A 7,191-nucleotide genomic window follows, 5' to 3' on the forward strand; every position below is an offset into this window, starting at 1 on the left:
CCAGACAGCCTGGGTCTAATGGCAGTAAAGGAAAGTAGGGGAGACAGGCGGCATCACTCTAAGTCGTCTGTAAGCATATTCTAAGGGGCACAGTCATCTTGCTCTCCTGATAATGATGCTTTCATTAGCCATTGGGATGCCAGGCATGTCCCATACACTAAAATCGGTGGAGATCTCTCGCTCTTTTACTCTCTCCCTCTCCCTCTCTCTCTCTCTCTCTTTCTCAGTGCACTGATTTGGTCACAGTTTGGGTTCCATTCCTGTCTCCTGTTGTATTCCTGTCTCCACTTCACTCTGAGCCCATTAATGTAAATTATACCGAGAAAAGAAAGCAAGTTAAAGTGCAAAGGGTAAAAAGTAAACCCACTAGTGTGGTACCAATCTTTATAAAAACTATTAAATCATTCTCTCTTTATATTCCACCAAGGACCTGCCTCTGTGTCAGAACAGTCACTCAAGACATAGAGATTCTCTTGTCACCAGCCCACTCGCTTGTAAGAAAGCATGACTGATGCGTTTTTGGAAAATTGGATTCTTATGGAGGGCAAGGATATGATCCCATCCCATTCCTTCTGGATTATGTGGTCACTGGGGTTTCCTCGTCCTGGCCCCAGTATCCTGTGGTACTGTGCATGGTTGACACAGGAGGCAAGGCACTCAAAAGTTGATGATGGATTCAAAGACTCGTTGACAGCTCTGGAACAATGACCAAGGCAGGGATCAGGGAAATTCTGGGCTTGGAGCAATACAGAATACTATTGTTTGATTTCCCATCTTTGATGGAGACACAGTGGAAAGAAAATGCAGCTGGATATCCCCAGTGGCATAGCAGTGGCATGAAGCCTTATGATATTCAGACATCACAAAGCCAGCTGCAAAATGGTCAGCTGAACAATGTGGAGCAGTGAGTCCCACAGCCTGTGTAATTCACATGGCAAGTGAATAAAAATGGTCCGGGGAATGTGGCATTGTGCCATTCAAATTTATTCATCTCTTAAATGAGTCATTCAAATCCTGTTGATGTATTTAAGAGCCGCCTCAAAGTCCTAATGCTGTTTTAAAATGTGTGAGGTAATATATGGAATTGTAAATGCAGGCTACATATATATTCTTTATAAAACTCCTATCCCACAGGTATACCATACCATAGTTTAGCATTGGCTTTCATTTGCAGCTGTCAGTCACATTTCTACCCTCAGTGCAGCTGGACTACGAGTACAGACCGATCTCTCAGACCATCTGAAAATCATCTCCCATTCTTTTTCATTAATAAAAGTTCTATCATATATTTCTGCTAATGTGGGAACATGGAAACCCTGGCAACATGTACAGGTGTTTTCATGTGTAGCAGGCATGATGCTTGTGCTATGGCCTATGAATGGACAAATATGTGAGGGCTATGAGAGGAGAGGTGGTAAAAATTATTCCTAGGCAGGGTGAATTTTTAGCAACTATGGGAGGCACTCAGTGGAGATGCCCCTAAGGCTGATAGGATGCTTTGATCAGAGATGGAGGGACACGCCTGTTAAAAATCAGCAGCCGCCCGTTCCCCCTCTATCTCTTTGTATTCCTCTCTTCCTCTATCCCTCTTTCACCCTCTCCACTGCTGTCTTTCTATCTCCTCTCTTTATATCCCTTCCTCCCTCATTTTCCCAACGACCTCTCTGTCTCTTCTGTCTCTTCTTCTCTCTCTTTCCAACTCGCTCATATGCAAACATACACATACCTAAGGGTCAGAGGAGCCGCCTTGTCTCCATCATGCCCCAGCTCATTCCAGCTCCCCAGGTGGTTGCTCAGTCATGCCCACAGGAGGCAGCAGCATTGGGCAGATGACCCACAGCACTCTCTGACACCCAGCAAACCCTTAAGACAGGCAGTGTTAATAAGCGCACAGCACACAAAGTAGCAGGCACACGTACATAACTTCCTGCAGTATGCATACACTAATAAATCATACAAATTTAATCCAGATTCAATAAATGTGCAAAGGCAGAGACAAACTCACAGCTGCAGCTATAGACTGATTGCACCCATATTTCTGTGTTGTTCAATATGATATTTCAATTGCTTTGATTTCACGGGAGCATATTTATTTCTGAAAACACTTTCCCAGTGATTTGTTTTAGTGGTTCACTTTATGTCTTTTCCAGGGTTGGTGCAGTGTGGGTATTCTCTGACACTGAGCAACAGTAGTGAGTAAATTATTCCATTCAATTATCTGAGCATTTGCTCAATATAAATACCATCTGGGTGCTTGAAATAGATTAGTTTAAGGCCATACTAAATTATTAAACTATTCCCAGTGAACGAGTCCCCATTCCCCTTTAAATGAGGCAGACTTATGGGGTTCATACTAAGCCCCTGGTCGTCTGACGCGCTCTGCACTTAAATCGTGTCTGCCTGGAACACTGCGACAGGATTCCCAACAGGAACATGAAAACAGGGGCCACCACTTGACCCTCACTGCCCAAACAGTTAACCCATTTCCCAGACTAACAGGCCTTGCCTAACTAGCATGAGGACAGAAACAGAGAAAAGTGTGCTTAGACTAACTGTATCTCAGACTAGGGTGGGTTATGAAATATTAGCTCTCTGATTTTGGTATATTACTCTAGACTATAATGTATTTGACAGGAAGAGTTCTCTATCACATTAGTTCATACTTCCACATGACCTCATTCACTCTCTTTCTCTCACACACATTTATTCAGCTCTGTCAAACAACAGACCTACAGCAAAGTATTTCTCATTTATTTGACACACTCCCTCCGGAGGTCCAAATCAAAATGTGAACATATGGCTGTGCTGCAATGTGCAGACACTACTATCCTCTAAACTGCCTTAGCTCAGTGCTTCAGGGGCTTGAACGCCCTGACAGTACACACAGCAACACACATCCAGTACACTTGACATCCCAAAAGCTTTCAGCTCTGTGTTAGAGGACTTTTATCCATCTTATGACCTGTATAGCATCAATAAAATGTCCTTGCCAGGGAATGTTTTTTTTTTTTTTTTTACTATTTTATCAGATTCCCAGACAGAAAAATTAATATGAGCCTTCATGCTGGAGAATTTGTCTTGAAGGATATACTCAAAGACAGAATTCGAAAGATGTCTAAAAAAGACTTTAAAAGAGAATAACATAATCATAATAATAATCACATTTAAGATTTTGTATCCACTAAATATTACTTCTTCTGGATGAATGGTAAAATTATTACTTCTTTAACTCTTCAAACCAAGAAAACAGTCTGAAAACTCAACAGCATGAAAGATTTTGATTCAAATTAGTATGCATTGCTATTGGATATCACATATAATCAGACTGCTCATATAAACAAATCGTTTTCCTATATCTGTCCGCTAAGGAGCTCAATTTTACAACTTGCTTGCACTTAGATTTATGATTTTCAACTAGATACTATATTTTGCTGTACACAGATTTACCTTGAAGTACAGATTAAATGTGTGTTTGCGTACTGTGGGGAATCTTTTTAATTAATATCAACCTCCCCTACTTTTCCCCAAGTATACTTTGGTAAAAGCAAATCTTTTCTTTACTGCACACAAATAAGATCTAGGTGATAAGTGTTTCCCTGGTGTGGGTAGGACTAGTAGCTGGGGCTTAGATCAAGATATTATATCATCAGATGTATGTTGTTGGATGCTTCTTCAAAGATAGAATCTCACAGGAGAAGGCACAAATCTTTTTAAATCAATTATGTGCAACTGCCAAATTTATCCAGTAGCCACAAAAGTTGTTTTTACACGCTTTCAATAAAGAAAGTTGCATAAATAAATAGCATCATTCAATCCAAGTATTTTTTTTCTTCAATAACATAACATTTTGAGTGCTGATCCAAATAGTTTCCTGGTGCCCTGAGTGAGCGTTCAAACGCTTTATTTACTTTTCCCTTTGCTGTATAAAAGGCTTGTCAACAGGCGCTTCACTGCACGTCTTGTGCTGATCTTGGGGCTCAGGTGTCCCTGAGCAAGGCCTCTTCGCAATAAGATACTTCATTTATCACTTCCACCTACCATAGAAATGAAACACAAAAACAAAGCACTGTTACCAACATTTTGGAAACCAGGGCTGAGACACTCCATCAAACAGCACATCATCAAAACACACTTTGATAGAGAAATAACTTCCTCTATCTTACCACAGATCGTGAGAGCCATTTTTCAAAGACCAAGTATAATGGAAATTATGAAAAGGCAATTTCACGCTTGAGTAGAATTGGGGCGACGCAATGCTGCCATTGTGCTTTATAATGTTGGGTTGTAAACACTGAGATGCGGCCCTGCAAGTTGTTGACACATCTCCTCGGTGCATGGTAATGTTAGCCAGAGCACCAAAAAGTCCACAGTTCAGAGAGCAGAATAGGTGGCAGTGCTGCGGCTCAAAGCTCCTTTCATTTGTGTGATGACAGTAGCATTAACATCACTCTATGTTTGCCCTTCACTCTTTATCTTCACTTCTTTTAAATTATGTGAAACCTAATATTGTATGTTTGTGCTTTTCTGTTTCACCCAAAGCATTGACTAGAGTCAGGTCAAGCTGTGCTAGATTTGCATATGTTTAGACTAACAACCTTTTTACAAATTCACATGAAAAACTGGTTCTTGTCCTTAACATGAAAGTAATGCATCATGTTCTATCTTTCTCTGCACTGGAGAAAATATATGAAAATCAATCCAGAGGCATTATGGTGATACTGTCCTTCAGTGGCCCTTGAAAAATTGTGAGGTTATTCAAAAGGACTGACCTTTTCTTTGAGAAATTGACTTTCAACTTTACCAGTTATTCAATTATATTTTTTTCATTCAGCCATTTATGAAAAGGCAGAATTTGACAGACCAAAATGATTTAGTAGGAAATGCAGGAAGAGTGACAAATTGGACAAAATAAATTTTACCTCCTGCTACATTTAATTTTGTCAAACTGTGCACTGCATTGCATGAATCATGTAGACAAGCCATTGCATTAGATGGGGTGTAAGGATATCTTACTCAGCTCAATTAGTTACATACAAAAATGTGTTATAATTTGGTTATAATTTGTGGCTCCTGCACACCATAGTTGTTTCTGTTTTGATCACTAGAAACACAAGCGTCATATAAACAGAGCCCTGCACTGTGTGCTGGAATACATTCTTTGTGTATTTTCTTATATGTCTGCAGCTCAGAAACTGTAATTCCAAGAGTGTCTGGCCTTATAACTCCCTGGCACTCCCTGACACCTTCCTTATCTTCCAGGTTCTTTAACTTCTATTCTATAAGTATAAAATTGTCGAAAAGCAGCATCACAAATATTTTTCCCAAAAAAGGTAGAACATGGAAACATATCACAAATTCAGTAAGTACAACAACTGAACACAGTTGTCCTATCACTTAACAAACAAAATTAGGACCATAGACTGTATAAAAATAATGGACATAGCCACTGTGACATCACTCATTGGCTGTGTTGGACACGTTTTGAACAAGCCCCCATGAACAGCACTGGGCTGTGAAGCCAATTTGACATAGCGGCCAAACTGTGTAATTACAACGTCACGTGACACTATCGGGCCCAGGAAGACTTTTTCCCATAGACTTACATTGTGAAAGAGACGTCTTTGAAACAGTGGATAAAATTTTTTGAGCAGCACAACCCCCACGAAATGATTCGTCTCACTATCAGAATTTGATCCGTTGGGTCCAATCACATTTCAAAAGTCTAAAAGAGCAGCATGATTGAATTGTTTTATCCCCATTCAAGTTGGCTGGAGGACTAAACCGGAAGTAGCCAGCTTGGCCAGCAAGTCATTAGTACGCTTGCTATATGGGCCCAATGATCCTGGAAGATCCGGGTAATTTTATATGCGGAAGTCGAACTTTTTTGGCTTCATGCGCCACTGAGCAACTTTAATAGGAATGAACAGGGCCCCGCCCGACGCTGTATCCAGTTCTCTTTATACATCCATGGTTTGAAGCCTCGAGTTTGGCAATTTGACTGTCACCATCTTGGATTTTTAGAGCCAGAAGTGATGAGAAGTGACCATATTTGGACAAGAGGTGTATCTAACCCTAACGCTAGCTGCTAGCTTGATTAGCACGGTGCATTTACAGTCTATGGTTAACTTTTATAATGCTAATGCTAATGCTAATTTTCACTAGCGAAAAATGGGCTTAAAACCATTAAAACAAAATGTACTTACTAGAAAAACTGAACATCGGACTCTTTAGTTGGTCTTTTAGTACAACCAAACGCTGAACAGGACTTTTTTAGGCCACCAAAATGTTACACAACTTTCATGAACTGAAAACTCATTGAAATAGCGACGGCTACGGCTACGCCTACACTCTGTGAATCTGGGGTTATGCCATGTTTACATTACCTAACCAACGTTGTCATTGTGGTAGCGATTTGTCAATCACAATGTAGCCATGCCCTAAAGCATACCATACTTTATCATCAAATTTAAATGTACTCTGAAGTTGGATTGATGTTTGTACATTCAGAAAGCATTTTGGTGCAAGAAAAGAGAGAGAAAGAGTGCTTTCAAGTGGGCCATTTGAACGTCCCACTATTGTGGTTCTCACAATTATGTAACCAGTTTGATAGCTCTCTAATAGTTCATAAGTTATGATATGGGGTCTAGACATGCAAATAGTTTTGGTTTCATTTAGACTTTGAGATCTGCTGAGATTTCTGCTACAACAGCAATACAATTATGAGGAATGGACTGCTTCTTGTCCTCAAAGCATTTGGAAATACTTTACAGAGATAATGTTGTAATGTGATGACTGTATTTCAGTGGAGATATTTGAAGACTTTTTAGATTTCAGTCGTTTTCTTTGAGCAAGGCGGTATTAGAGGAACTTCAGCTTGAGGCAGTTCCACATTGGATTCAACATGTTTTAGATACTCACAGAGATTCATATTCATCTCTGTCATGTAAATAATATATTAAGTTATACACAACTTGACAAAACACACTTATTTGAAATCTTGATATCAAGTTTAATTCTGGGAATTCTGTAATTTTCTTGTTGCCTGCATAGTGAACTTTACTGGCTGACTGAAACTCAGGCAGTAACATCATGGCATGTGTCTAATTTCATTTGCCCAGCTCTGCAGCTCTGACTTAACATGCTTCAACTTACTGCTTTTATCCTTGTATCTGCTGGGGATGTTGGATTTGT

At 39.9% G+C, this 7,191-nt stretch overlaps 1 long non-coding RNA gene across 1 annotated transcript; it reads right to left on the minus strand.

Annotated features, from left to right (window-relative positions):
- Positions 1-412: 412 nt before the first annotated feature.
- LOC122982770 lies at positions 413-4,027 on the minus strand. The gene is made up of 3 exons (XR_006403529.1): positions 3,909-4,027; positions 1,727-1,863; positions 413-696 (listed from the first exon to the last, which is right to left on the minus strand). It is a non-coding gene; the product is annotated as an uncharacterized LOC122982770 (long non-coding RNA).
- Positions 4,028-7,191: the final 3,164 nt, after the last annotated feature.

The sequence above is a fragment of the Thunnus albacares genome, chromosome 5 (assembly GCF_914725855.1).
Source record: "Thunnus albacares chromosome 5, fThuAlb1.1, whole genome shotgun sequence".
In the NCBI taxonomy this organism is placed as follows: Eukaryota; Metazoa; Chordata; class Actinopteri; order Scombriformes; family Scombridae; genus Thunnus; species Thunnus albacares.